Here is a 13305-nt window from a genome sequence, read left to right as displayed (position 1 = left end):
GGATTCATACATGTGCCATAGTCAGACATTTGGGGTGGGATGTAATAGAGTTCGAGTTTTTAGCAATTTCTAAACTCGCACATTCTCGCACATTTGTTTTGAACGTGTTTCCCATACAACTTGTGCGATGTAATGGGGTGCCATTTTTTCACCAAATTGCGACTTAGCGTGCGTGTTCTCGCGAGAATACAGATCCGGAAGTATGCGGTTTTTTTGACCAACCGGAATGCGAGTTTCATTTACTGTTCTGTCGAGTTTAAACAAAGTCACTCATTGGCCCTCCAAAGTCTCCTGACGCCTACCTCACATACCCTATATAAACCCCTATCCTCCATTTTGTCCTTTGAAAGGTATTGAGGAGTTTTGTGAAGGAGTGGTGAGAGAGAGTATAAAAAAAGCCTACAATTGTTTTGTTATTGTGCTGCAGCATGGCATCCAGAAAAGCAAGGAGGGTGGCCAGGATGGTGGAGGAGGAGGAGGAGGTTGTACTGCAACCTAATATTGGTGAGGAGGTGAGCAGTGAAGAGGTGGAGGAGCAGGAGAGTGTAGAGCAGGAAGCACAGGAGCTGGAATCTGAGGCTGAGGGTAGTGTTGAGGATGAGGAGGCTGAAGCATCCCCAGCCCCTGGGAAAACACGTACTGGGTGTAATATACGCTTCAGTTATGATGAAACTTGCGCCCTGGTCCGTGCAATAGTACCTGTTTTTCCAAACGTACTTGGGGCACAGTCACACCGGACATCAGCAACGCGGCGAAAGGAGATGTGGCATAACATCACTGATGCAGTGAATGCAGCGAGTGAATACCGGCATGACCTTAAAAATCTCAAAAAGCGCTATAATGATATTAAAAGGAATACAAAAGAGAAAAAGGCTGAGGAGCATAGGCAGCGATGCATGACAGGAGGAGGACGAGCAGTGAGAGTTCACTTCACACCATATGAACAGGAGCTGAGGCCGGTTTTTGCTCCTGAGGTTTTTCCAGGTCCAAATATTGTTGACACTGACCGGCCAGCAACCCCTAGTCATCATGGTGAGTATGCAAACAAATGTTACTACTTTTCACTGTCTTTTTTTAAAAGTATTATAGATCCCATTTTTTTTTTTTTAAATGGTGTAGTGTGTACGCACCTGTAGGCACTCCCATAATTAGGCCATATTCAATTTGGGCCCTTATACAATTTGATTCGCACCCGTGATACTTTTCCGCCTCCCGGACTTTCCGCCTACTTCGCCTGTTTTGCAGTCAGAAAAGTATCGCGGGGACGCGCGATACTTTTCCGCCTCCCGGACTTTCCATCTACTTCGCCTGTTTTGCAGGCGGAAAAGTATCGCGGATGCGAATCAAATTGAATACGGCTCATAGTGATCCCCCATGTCAGTGCATCTTTTGGGGGGGGGGGGGGGTGTCAGGCTGTTTTACACCAATCTGGCAGGATATTTTGCCTGTTTCAGTTTTGGCGGGTACCCTTTTTGCGTCCTTTCCAATTCAACACGGGCCATTGTTTCAAATTGATTTGATTTTGTCTAATCTCACTTTTTAATTTATTTTATTAAAACACATCTGCTGCACCAAGGAGGTCAAGAACTCCTAAAACACCTCACATGGAAAGGTCAATGGAGCAGGCTGGTGAGTTATGCCAACGTTTGAAAAACCCACTTACACAGTTTTTTTTTATTTTAAGTTTTGAATTTATAAAAAATGTCACATTACTTAATTAACCTTACATTGTGACATTAAAGTCTACAACAATAAAAATGTCGAAATTATGTTCTACACATATATATTTTAAAGTATTAATTAAAAGGTAATGATAAAGATCTGTACACATACATAGCCTCCTTGCATGTTAAACAGGCCTTATAATTTTTATGTTTTCTTTTTTTATATTATAGACAATTTAATTGTAACAATGTGTTTTATTTGCACATCAATGGAAAAAGAATACACAAGCAGCTCCTGCTGATTCCAATGATATGCGGAATACCTATATTTTTGGACAGACAGTGGGTGTATCTGCATGCCAAATGCTACGTTACAGTGTCATAAGCATTGACACCCGTTGTGTCACTTTATTGCAGTCACTACTGAATGTACTTTTATATATATATATATATATATATATATATATATATATATGTGTGAAACTCAAACTCCAAAATGAATCCTAACACACTTTTCAACATTTTAGTTCCACTAGATTTTATTTGAATTTTTCAGGACCATCAGGAGTTTCTGTGCCTCCACCGCGGACCACACCACCAGCGTCTAGGGTCCCAGGAAGTCACTACATGTCTGAGGAGGAGGAGGAGGCTGAGGCAACAATTCCTCTTAGTCCTGTGGAGGCAACAAGTCGAAATCCACCTGCACAGCATCAACATCCACCAACACAGCGAACAGCACAGCCACCCACCCCCAGTGCAGAAGAGCTGGCTCAGTCCCTACACACCTTCCGTCAACACCAGATGCAGTACATGTAGATGCAAAAATTCAAATGGACAGCATCACACACCAGCTCAGGAAGCTAAATAGGACCTCTGCAGTAGCCCAGGGGACCCACACCCGTATGGCTAGTGACTTCAGTAGGCATCTGGTGGACCTAACACAAGCCACCAGAGACCAAAATGCTGCCATACAGGAGCAAACACAGACCGCCAGAGACCAAAATGCTGCCATACAGGAGCAAACACACGCCTTTGTGGCATTACAAAGGGAGCTGTTGGCACAAAGGGCCCTTAGGGAAGTGCCATCAGCATCTACACCCAGCTCACAAGCCACCAGTCCCCATACGGCCTCACCAATGAGTCCCCTGAGGCGAAGTGCCCGTACACAGGGGTTGGAACTACAAGGTCAGAGAGGGGTAGAGGCTCATCTGCCTCACAGTAATTTTGGTTGTTCTTATAATTTGTGGTTTTTTTCCTGCTACCTTACTAGTTTAGTAAAGTACGTTGAATTAAATTTGTGTCTGTCTTTCTTTATAAACTAAACAGAGACTGTTTCATTTATTTTGAACTATATTTAAATGGAACAGATGTTTGTATTTAATTAGCTGCAAAAATTTGGTTTCCGGGAAAAAACTTATCCCCAAGACTTTTCGCCGGAGAGAAAACTTATCCCCAAGACTTTTCGCCAGGTAGAAAACTTATACACAAGACTTTTCGCCAGGTAGAAAACTTATCCCCAAGACTTTTCGCCGGGGAGAAAACTTATCCCCAAGACTTTTCACCAGGGAGAAAACTTATCCCCAAGACTTTTCGCCTAGAGCGAAAAGTCTAAGCAAAAAAACGGGGATCATATTTCAGCACACAATAGGGTTTGAAAAAAAGTCAAGAATTTTGGCTCCTAATCGAATATGGGTTCGATTTAGACACTTTTAAAAGAATTAAGAATTATTTACATCCTTAAGTGTAAAAGGTGATTTTACACTTATATGCATATTTATATATGCTTATGGATTGAAAGATTCCTTTGTAACCTTTTTTAAAAAAGATTTTAATTTTTAACATACAACTCTCCATTGTCACTTTGGTCTATTTTTTGGCGAGATTATGGCAATGTTTTATGTGCGAGTTTCGAACTCGCACCCTATTACATTGCACGAGTTGTATGTACAACCTGGGGAAACATCTAGATGCGAGTTCGAACAATGTGTATTTGGAAAAATGTGAGTTTGCAGGATCGCGCACACTATTACATTGCTCGAGATTACAAAATGTGCGAGTTTTCCAGGAAACTCGCAAAATCTACAAACTCAAATTCTATTACATCTCCCTTCAAGAAGTCTATTATTTGGACGAAACGCGTTGGTGACTCCTGGTTCCACCTTCCATGAACTTACCATATTTACTATCAGATAAGCCTCCCTTTTTTATTCCTCCAATTTTGTTTTCATTTTTTATGCCAACTGTTCTTAAAATCTACTGGTGGCATTTTTTTAAATATATTTTATACTGTGTGTATTGCCCTACCTGTTATAGGGCATATCTGTGTTATAATTAAATTCTCCTTTTTTACATTATTACAGTTCTTGTATTAAGTTATTTATCTATATATTTGTTTACATACTGTATTGTATTGCACTTCATCTGCACTTGCTTGCATGGTTTGCACTTTATATTGCATTTTTGCACATATACCCTGGTCTTGCGATTGTGCATTTATATTTATATTTATTTTCAATTGTACTTTTTGCAATATTGCACTTATTAGTACATTGAGCGCTTGATATTAGTTCTGTTATTTACACATTTTTCATTAACAAATCACCATTGTTATTCTATTACTGATGAGCTGACACCCACACCAATGGGGGAGTGCTTTGTTTTAAATATTAATCTATTATTTATCTGGATACCCTATCAATATGGGTTATTCCAAAACTTGAAGACAGGGGATCTCATTTCTCTCTGGCGCTATAATCTCCTATATACCCTCTATTACATCCCGCCCTTGGTATTTGTTTGGTTTCCGTTAGGTAAAGCTGGCCCTTCATTGGTGTAGGACACACAAGGATAAGGAAAGGCATTTTTCCAATTGACCAAGCCCTAGTTTAGCAGTTATAGAGGATTAGATAGTGATCACTGTAGGAATTTTTTAGGGCAGAGGAGCTGAACACGGAGGAGGACACATCTGTGCCACCAACGTAGAGCCAAAAGTACATATTTTGCTGCTCTGTGTACATAAAGAGCATTGGTGCCCACCTCCACATCTAAAGGAGGAAAGAGCATGCCGTAGGCGCGCTTTGAAAAACAAAAAAGGGATGTAGTCTCGCTGGGAAGGGGCGTGATTACACGATAGTACACCCAACTCAAATTATGCCACACAGTAATGCCCCTCAGTCACATTACACCACACAGTAGTGTCATTTACACATTATTATGCCACACACCATAATGGCCCTTGCACGTTATGCCATACACCATAATGGCCATTAAACACATAGGGTGGTCCCAGCAGGGCTGCAAGACACTCAGCAGGCCCAGGTATGGTGGGAGTGCATGACTACATGGGAGGGCATGGCAACTCCCTCTCATTTACAGCATGATTATAGTGTGAGCTGCTGTGAGGCAGAGGTTTGAGTTGTGTGTGGTTGCTGCATATTGGCGATATTGGTTACATCTCTCCTGTACTCCCATGCCCCAAAAGAGACCTGGGTACTTTTACCCATCCTCCTGGGTCCCAGTTCCAACCCATCATCAGAACTTTTGTTACCTTGACAGTTTGCCACCCTGTCTCATGATCATTACATAGGTAGGGCGACCAAGGGTAATAATTCGACTGGTCTGGCATGCCGGATCATACAGCATGCCCGTCCGATGCAAAATTTATTTATTGTCTTATATCACATAGAGATAATCAGAGACTTCACATCAACATTTCAGTCCGGTACGTGGACCTTTGTCAAGATAATGACATAAGTGGACCAAACACACTATATACCACCATATAGTATGTTTGGTCCACTTATATGGTTATCTTGACAAAGGTCCATGTACCGGACCGAAACGTTGATGTGAAGTCTTATGTGATATAATAATACAATAAATTAATACTGCATAAAGACTTATGATTACCTTTTAATATAGAGCCGGGCATCGGGATTCCAGCATCGGCATGTGAATAAACACACATATATATATATACATATATATATATATATATATATATCAAACTGATTAGCCCTGGCACTCCAATCACCTGTCACCATCAGACAAGAAACTTGCTCCAATGCCCTTCTCGGGGTCTGTACCCCCAACACAGAATCCAAAATCAAGAGGCGGCACTCAGAGGCTGAGAAACAGTGAACCCAAATTTGGTTGTTTAATGCATCGACGACCACGCAGATCGTTAAAAATATCTTTTCATCGGCCGTACTTGCAGGTCAATTTAATGAGATCTCCAGATTCTGCAAGTTCAGGGATGCAGTCGGTGACGTAATTGAACGATATCACTCATTGAGCATATCGTTCCATGTGCACCCGACAGTCTGTATATAAAATGCAAAAGCATCAAGCAAAGTGAATACAACTTTTACTTTTACAAGTAATGACCTGGGCTATTATTTTATTATAAACATGTAGACAACTAGACATATACATACACACATTTTATTCACACCTTGACAAAGGAGCCTAAGGGCCCCGAAACGTTGGAAATTTTGTGACTTCATTCAATATATTTATTTGTATATCAGTCTCCAAGTGCCGCAGTTATTCAGCTTTTTATATATATATATATATATATTATATATATATATATATATATATATATATATATATATATAAAACATGTGTAATACTGCACTCACATCCAGATATAGGCAAGTCCATGCACCACTAAGGAAATCAATATAGTAACTCCACTTGTAAATCCATATTTAGACGTTTAAGTCAAAGAGGGCACTCACCATGTTTAGATGAAAAAAATGCTTTTAATATAAATAGTTAATCTCATCAAAGACAGTGTGTTTCAATCGACGTTTCGACCCCACTGGGTCTTTATCAAGATAAGTCACCGTGTGTCATCCATCCAGCATGCTGACCAAAAGCACGGTCAGCATGCTGGATGGATGACACACGGTGACTTATCTTGATAAAGACCCAGTGGGGTCGAAACGTCGATTGAAACACACTGTCTTTGGTGAGATTAACTATTTATATTAAAAGCATTTTTTTTCATCAAAACGTGGTGAGTGCCCTCCTTGACTTAAACGTCTAAATATGGATATATATATATATATATTTATATATATATATATATATATTTATATATATATATATATATATATATATACACTCCTATACATATATATATATATCAGTGGCGTAGCTAAGAGGGGTCGAGCAGGGCACCCCCCCCCCCACTGGCCACGGTACCGGCCCGCCCTAGTTAGGCAGTGTAGCGCTGACAGACTCTCATTGGCTACTGCAGCTGCACAAACATCGGCGATGTGTGTGTTAACCAGCAGCCAATGAGAGTCAGACAGACTCTCATTGACTGCTGCAGCGCCCACTGCAAGAGCCAGACTGGAGCTCACTCATGAGCTCCACCTTCCGGCTCATGCAGTGGGTAATGGGAGAGATGTCATGTCATCATGATGTTTCTCCCATAATGCATAGCATGCCAGCCCGGGAGGACTAAAGTGCGGCGGCGGGATCAGTGGCCGAAACCGGAGCGTGGATTAAGGTAAGTGTATTTTTTTTTTACTTGTGTGTCTGCACTAAGGGGAGGGGGGGCATTATTACTGGGAGGACCTCTATTGGGGTGGGGCACTACTAGGGACTACAACTGGGGGGGCTATTACTGGGGGCACTGCATCAAGAGGGGGAACCTCTACTGTGGACTACTACTGGGAGGGGGGGGGAAACTACTACTGGGGGCACTATATAAGGGGCTTACTACTAGGGGCACAAGGGAAACTACTACTGGGGACACTATATAAGGGGTTTACTACTAGGGGACCACTACTGGGGGCACTAAAGAAGGAGGACCACTACAGGGGGCACTGTATAAGGGCAAAGGATATGGTGGACCACTACTGAGGGCCTGCTTAAGGGGGACCTCTACTTAGGGCACTGCATGGGGGGTGGACTACTGCTGAGGGCTCTATATAAGAGGCTTACTACTAGGGGCACAAGGGGCACTGCACTGGGGGGACCACCACTGGGGGCACTAAATAGGGAGGACCACTACAGGGGGCACTCTATAAGGGGCACTGGATAGGGGAGATCACTGCTGGGGGCCTGCATAAGGAGGACCACTACTGGGGGCCTGCATAAGGGGGACCACTACTGGGGGCACTGCATGGGGGGGACTACTGCTGGGGACACTATATAAAGGGCACTGCATAGGGAGTACCACTACTGAGGGCACTGTATAGGGGGGCTACTACTGGGGGCACTATATAAAGGGCACTACATAAGGGGGTACCACTACTGGGGGGACTGCTACTGGGGGCACTATATAAGGGGGACCACTACTGTGGGCACTTTATAGGGGGGACCACTACATGGGGCACTGCATAAGGGAGACCACCACAGGGGGCACTGAATAAGGTGAACTAATGAGGGGCTGCATAAGGGGGACCACTACTGGGGTTACTGTATAAGGGGAACTAATGGGGGGCTGCATAAGGGGGTCCACTACTGGGGGTACTGTATAAGGGGCACTACTATGGGCCTGCATAATAGAGACCACAACTGGGGACTTTGCATACTGGGGGTACTGTATAAGGGGCACTACTGAGGCTAAGGTGCATATGGAAAGGAATGTTCAGAGTGATGATAAAGGGGTGTGTCATGTTGACATGCCCCATTTGTAAGTGACCATGCCCATTTTTACTGCGCACTCCGGTGCACACACATAGGGGGGAATCCATTTTTAAATTTGCCCTAGGCTCCAAATACCCTAGTTACACCACTGATATATGTACACACACCTATATATATATATATATATACATATATTTACACACCCCTATATATATATATATATATATATATACACATACACACCTATATAAATATATATACATATACACACCCATATATATATATATATATATACACACACCTATATGCATTATATATCTATATATATATATATATATATATACACCCATATATATATACACACACACCTATATGCATTATATATATATATATATATATACATACCTATATAAATATATATATATATAAACAATGATAGTAAGGCGGCACTCGTGGGTTTTTTAGAAGTAAGAGTCAAAGACACTAGGTCTTTGACTCTTACTTCTAAAAAGCCCACGAGTGCCGCCTTACTATCATTGTTTACATTAAGGACACGTGAGTGGCCCCAGGAGGGCACCGGGGTACTAATAATTCTTGTGTTACTTTGTGGAGTGCCGGCATTAGCAATACATATATATATATATATATATATATATATATATATATGAAAGAGTATGTAGGGACAGCGCACAATAAATAACAATTCCCTCAAACTGAGTTGAAGACAATAGTGATAAATTAATAATAAATAAATAACGTGCATCTAGTGCAATGAGTGATCATAAATTATGATAAAGTCAAATTAAAAGTTACTGATCCTTGAAATAAAGGCGGCAGCAGTCTTCTTAAGGTCCGTTTGGCCAACGGGTGGGGTGATTCTGGAAAGAAGGTTAAGAAGACAAGCGCCTGATAATGTAATATAGTTAAATAAATTAGCAACCAGTGCTCAAAATGAATGTGCGTACCAAAAATATTTTTTTTAGGCTTATCTGGAATCCAAAAGTAAATGGTCCACATTGGATGGAGTAAATGGGATGTCGTCGGCTGGATCACCTTACAAAAAGCTCATGCAAGCCCATGGGGGAGAACAAAAATATATAAAGTGTATAGTTTCTTAAATGAGTGATGTGATTATATATCTAGAGGCTGCATACCAGATAATGCTATATTTATAGCCTGTAGTATGTCTTTTATCCACGTATCTCCTAGTACCCAGTTCCAATCCCTCTCAGGAACGTAAGTGATCAATATACATGAGCTAGATACAAATGATCCCTCGTCAGTACATTTTGACATAGGTTTTATTGGGTACAACAGTAAAGGGAGACATTACACGGAACATACAAATGATAGTAAAAAGAATAGGATTGTGCTTATCTTTTAAAATGGTACCCAGTCCTCTTAGGTAAATGTACAAAGGATAGAGAGCCTGGGTCAGCTGGCCTCAACGCGTTTCATCCTCTGGGGACTTCTTCAGGAGTGGTAATGCGTATGTGGAGAGTCTTCTATTTATCCCCTGAATGGGGGGAGGTTTACCTCTAAAATTTGTGCCAGAAAACGGCAAAAACGGCATCTGCGCATGCGCAGTGCATGGCGGCCATTTTGTATGACATCACCTATGACGTTTGCGCTCTTCCGCGAGAGTATGGGGGAATTTGATTGCAGAAATGCCTCCGCATGTGTCGGTGGCTAGGGATGTCAGTCTGGCCGTGTTTATATGGGGCTAGGTGTCATAGGCAAGGCCGTGGCGTCCGTTTGTATGTTGCGGTGGCCATTTTGTTGGTGGGATGAAAGCCTATACCAGCTAGGCAGCGCCCATTTTGTTGGTTTGAAAAATCACACTGGCCATTTTTAGATGCAAACATGGCCATCTTGTGGATTATCCGCAAAGTATCAAATAAGTCAGTGGTTTGTGCACCTGACTTAATCCATAATAACAACAAAGTATTAAAATAACCATAAATAAAAACATATGTTCTTACAATAAATTATCTGGAAGCAAATTACATCAAATTGTATAAAGTATGCAGGTATAAAAAAAGGAGGGGGGGAGAACTGGAGAAGTGGTAGACCTATAACTCTAAGCATTATGCAAAATAACTTTTTAATACAAATATGCTCATATTGGACATTACATTGCCAATGTAATGTGAGTATAATAATAGCAGGGGTAGAATGAATTAATAGAAACCTAAAATAATCTGCATAATAATTTAAAATGAGACCATAAAAACTCTAAAAGCAACAAAAATATAATAGTTATGTCACATAATGAAAATAAAAATGCAGACTAATTACATGTAATACAAAAAAGTAAGTACATGTGTAGGATTACAACAATGGAGCTATTTCATAGCTGTCATTTAGGCCATTTGGTTGAAGAGTATTCAATTCGAAAATTCTAAACATTTCTCTCTGTGAGAGTTTATTTGCGAGATCTCCACCTCTTGGGCCTAATTTAACATGTTCAATGCCTTTAAAGGTTAGAAGTTCTGGATTTGAGTCATAGAATGCTTTAAAATGTTTTGACACTGAATGGCTTTCGATCTTGTTCCTAATATTTCTTACATGTTCCTGAATTCTGTGTTTTAGGTTCCTTTTCGTTTTGCCCACTTATTTCAGTTCACATGGGCATTCTAATACATATATAATGGAAGAAGTGTTACAATTGATGAACTCTTTAATATTATATGTTTTAGAACTGTGAAGGTTAGTGAAGGATTGTCAGTTTTGGTGAAGATGTTTACACATATTGCATTGTCCGCACTGTATGATCCGACACATTTTAATGTATCTTTTCTAGTAAGAACAGTATGCATAAGCATACTGGGAGCTAAAATGTCCATTAAATTCCTTGCTTTGCTAAATATTATCATTGGTTTTTGGGGTAAGACATTTTATTTCTTGTTGTTTGTAGCTTTAAATTGTAAAAGGTTTTCCCTTACTGTGGCTTCGGTTTTGGAAATGGCTTTGGAAATAATTACTTCAGGGTAATTGCAGTCCCTGAACCTCTCTGCATAAATGTTAAGTTGTTATGAACATATTTCTTTGCTGCTGCAATTACTTTTTATGCAGTGGAATTGTGAGTAGGGAATATTATCTTTCCAGCTCTTTACATGTCCACTATCATAATGGCGGTAGCTATTCGTGTCTACGAACTTTATAAATGTGCTAGTAGAGATTGTGTTTTCAGTGCCTTCAAGGATAATATCTAGGAATTCTATTTTGTTTTTTTGTAAGTTGGAGGTAAATTTAAGGTTAAAATCATTCTCATTAATAAAATCCATAAAACACTTAAAATCCTCTTCCTCTCCTTTCCATATAATAATAATGTCATCAATATAATGTTTATATAAGTGTATTTGCCTTTAAAAGGGTTGTTTTAAAAAATAAATTCAGATTCCCAGTTGCCCATAAGAAGATTTGTGTAGCTGGGTGTGAAACAATCATACCCATAGCAGTACCGCATGTTTGTAAATAAAATTGATCTAAAAATGTAAAATAATTATGAGTTAAAATAAATAAGCTCAAATCACAAATAAAATGTTTATGTTGGGTATCTATCATTCCTTGTATCAAATTTAATAGACTAGTGGTATCTTTGAGGTATGATGGGAGTTCTTTAACATATTTGTTTAAAAAAATGTCCACATATTCTGAGATATGTGAAGTTAATGAGCCAATACCAGCTATAATAGGCCTACCAGGTGGGTTCTTTAGATCCTTATGGATTTTAGGTAGATGATAAAAGATTGGAATCACTGGGTTCGATTGCATAAGGTATTGGTATTCATCTTTTGTTAGTATGCTCATGTGTAGGCCTTTTACTAATGTGGTTTCATAATTGGAAACTATTGCTGTGTCCTTGCGGACAAATTGTCTTTTTAGGGTGAGTTTTCTAATGAACTTATTGAGATCTATAAAGTTTGAAATTTGTTGCTTTTAGGAACTGGTGCAAAATTAAGACCTTTGCTTAGGAGAGAAATATCTGCACTTGACAACTGGTGGTCTGAAATGTTGAAAATACCCTGCGTTGTTATGTGTTCTAATGTCTGTACCTATTCCTTCTTCTGGGATATTAAGGGCCCGGAGTTTTCTATGAAAACCAATAGAATCCCTAGGGGGCTACGTATAACCTTGACGTTGGCCTGGCGCTTATTCATATATTTATCATTGGAAACTATTGCTGTGTCCTTGCGGACAAAGTGTCTTTTTAGGGTGAGTTTTCTAAGGCTCCTCTATACCGGCATCCCTAACATTATGGGGTTCAAGTCCGAGGCGCAGGGAATCCCAAAAGAATCTAGCCAAGGACCATCCCCAGGGCATCACATGAAAAAGTGTAGCAACAATTATTTTGGGGTGAGCGTTTGGGCGGGGGGCCCCGGAGTTGCTCTGGCTGTGCCTTTTTCAGGGCGTCACCCACTTAATTCACATAGAAAAGCGAGGAATTTAGAAATTTAGAAAAAATGTAGAAAAAATTTTCATATTTAGAAAAGCGAGGAATTTTAGCTCCCAGTATGCTTATGCATCCTATTCTCACTAGAAAATATCCATTAAAATGTGTCGGATCATACAAATGCGGAAAATGCAATATGTGTAAACATCTCCACCCAAGCATAAGATCCTTCACTAACCTTCACAGTTCTAAAACATATAATATTAACGAGTTCATCAATTGTAACACTTCTTCCATTATACCATGTGAACTGAAATAAGTGGGCAAAATGAAAAGGAACCTAAAACACAGAATTCAGGAACATGTAAGAAATATTAGGAACAAGATCAAAAGCCATTCAGTGTCAAAACATTTTAAAGTATTCTATGACTCAAATCCAGAACTTCTAACCTTTAAAGGCATTGAACATGTTAAATTAGGCCCAAGAGGTGGAGATCTCGCAAATAAACTCTCACAGAGAGAAATGTTTAGAATTTTCGAATTGAATACTCTTCAACCAAATGGCCTAAATGACAGCTATGAAATAGCTCCATTGTTGTAATCCTACACATGTACTTACTTTTTTGTATTACATGTAAT

General features: G+C 40.0%; 1 protein-coding gene across 1 annotated transcript in view; it reads left to right on the top strand.

The window, feature by feature from the left end:
- Positions 1 to 13305, top strand: part of LOC148511946 (inter-alpha-trypsin inhibitor heavy chain H3-like) — a 342978-nt gene that overhangs the window by 120811 nt on the left and 208862 nt on the right. The gene's annotated exons all lie outside the window — the stretch shown is intronic.

This window comes from Taudactylus pleione, unplaced genomic scaffold (assembly GCF_031769625.1).
Source record: "Taudactylus pleione unplaced genomic scaffold, aTauple2 ptg000289l, whole genome shotgun sequence".
Classification (NCBI taxonomy): Eukaryota; Metazoa; Chordata; class Amphibia; order Anura; family Myobatrachidae; genus Taudactylus; species Taudactylus pleione.
Note: the sequence above shows the minus strand (reverse complement) of the source record. Positions and strands in the feature narration are given on the sequence as shown.